Below are 2,090 nucleotides of genomic sequence, written 5' to 3'. Positions count from 1 at the left end.
GGGGGGGGGGGACACATTTAGTTGCTTTTCTCCTACTTGCCTTTCTATGTGCATTGTCGAGCTCCCAAACAACATCATTACTATAGTGCTCTACCGCAAACATGATTAATGAAGTGTCAGTCAAGGAAAGTGTCAGTTTGTTACAAGCATAAAAGACTTGTGTTCCCAAAGTCCCTGGTGGAAAAATCTGCCTTCTGCCTCCTCAGCATGTTAACAGTAACATAACCCCGTATCATATAGACTGGATCAACAGTTGTCTAATTGGAGATAATAGCTGCATCTGCTTTCAATCTTCAAGCATATAAATATATGTCAGAGGTTCAAAAAGCAACATGTTTGACACTTTTTTCTTAACATTTATGATGTGTGATAAATGCCTGCAAAACATTACTATTTAATGGGAAAAAATGTTAGAAATTCTGAAAAAAATCTAGCCATCATAAGAGAATCGCTATGGTGTTCTGTTGGATTTGAATTAGTTGTTGTGTGGTTACTAGGGAGTTTTGGGTAGATGTCCAGAACTGAAAGGTGGTTGATAGGTGTTCTGCAGGATTTTTTTTTTTTGATGAATTGTTACACTCTTAAAAATAAAGGTATTTAAAAGGTTTTAAATGCTAATGAGCTCTGCTGACCCCGCCCCTCTCTTCCATGGGGTGATGCGCAGTTCTCTGAGAGACGGTAAACTTTAGCCGCATTCATCGTGAAACTTGCTAACTAGCACGTTATTAGAAAGGCAATTTGCAAAGATTCATAAAAAAAACCCTTATACTTCTGGAGGTGAAGCTGGATCACGAATGATTCGCGCGAAGATAAACACATTTAGGTAGATCGGGGGCGCATTCCCTTCAAAAACAAATGTAATCCACTGCGTCTTCAGCGGCTCAGATGTCGGGAGTAGTGATGGGACAGATGGTACAGCGGCTCCGATGCTACAAAGCAGTTTTCAAAGCACTATCACACACTGTGCTGATGCTTGTATCAAAATGACAATACCACGTGATTGATGACGTTAGAAGCTTCGAATGTCATGCAGTATTGGAAGATCAGGGACATCTGGTTTGAAAAAATTGGCGCTTCGCGACCCCATCTGATGCAAGGGACTGTAACCTCAACACCGGACAGAAAGTGAATCATATTTTATAGCTGGGGTCTCAGAGACCCCAAGCAGAACATGAAGGTTAAACAGCTCACCCAAAATATTTTTTCAACTACCTACATCAATTATTAACTATGATCACATGCTTGCGTATTTTTATTGATCAATATGTGAATACGTTGACCAAGCTACACATGACACGAGTTCTGGTCTCATTGGCACAAATTAATTTAGATGAGATTATATCAGATTACTTGGAACTGTACTGATCACAGATTGATTCCACTCTTGTGTGTCATGGACTTCCAAAGCTCTGTATGGTCATGTGATTTTGCAATTTTTTCAGCACAATTTGATGAAAGCCTCAAACGGTTCAGAAAGCCTCGGTTTCCCATCACTAGTCGGGAGTAAATGACGACTGCTATGTTCATTATTACATCCAACAACAAAACACCTCAATCGCTTAGGAGCCATTCTTGTCTACATCTGCTCCGGTGTAGTGCCGAATTTTGACCCCCACCTGATTATTACCCCCATAGTATTGGTAGGTTTAGGGTTAGGTGTGGGAGAGGGGTTAGGATTAGGCAATCAGGTAGCGATTTCGACGAGGGGGGTAATAATTTGGCAGGGAGTCGAAAATGGGCACAACACTGGCGGTGAAACAACGGCGAACTGAGGACAGCTCACTCAGGGCGGATCTAAGGTAAAACACCAGTCCAGTCTGTGCTGAAACGCTACCGTCAATTAAACAATCGTGGGAGGGCCTGGGTCTGTGTGACGTCTGAAGTTTCCAGTAGGTGGAGATAACAGTGCATACTCCGACGTCACAAGCCAAAATCTTCGCTGTCTACACGATAACACTGCAACCGGAGTTTTTGAAAATCTTCACCCTGGCAGGAGTTTTCAAAAATGTTCGGTTTCAGTGACCTGGTGCTGCGTTTGCGTGTGGAGGAACGGCCAAACCGCATAGAAAAAGCTGCGGTTTTGAAAATAC

The sequence above is a fragment of the Sinocyclocheilus rhinocerous genome, unplaced genomic scaffold, assembly GCF_001515625.1.
Source record: "Sinocyclocheilus rhinocerous isolate Xijiao unplaced genomic scaffold, SAMN03320098_v1.1 scaffold1842, whole genome shotgun sequence".
Lineage (NCBI taxonomy): Eukaryota > Metazoa > Chordata > Actinopteri > Cypriniformes > Cyprinidae > Sinocyclocheilus > Sinocyclocheilus rhinocerous.
The sequence above is the reverse complement of the archived record's forward strand: the minus strand, read 5'-3'. Positions refer to the sequence as shown.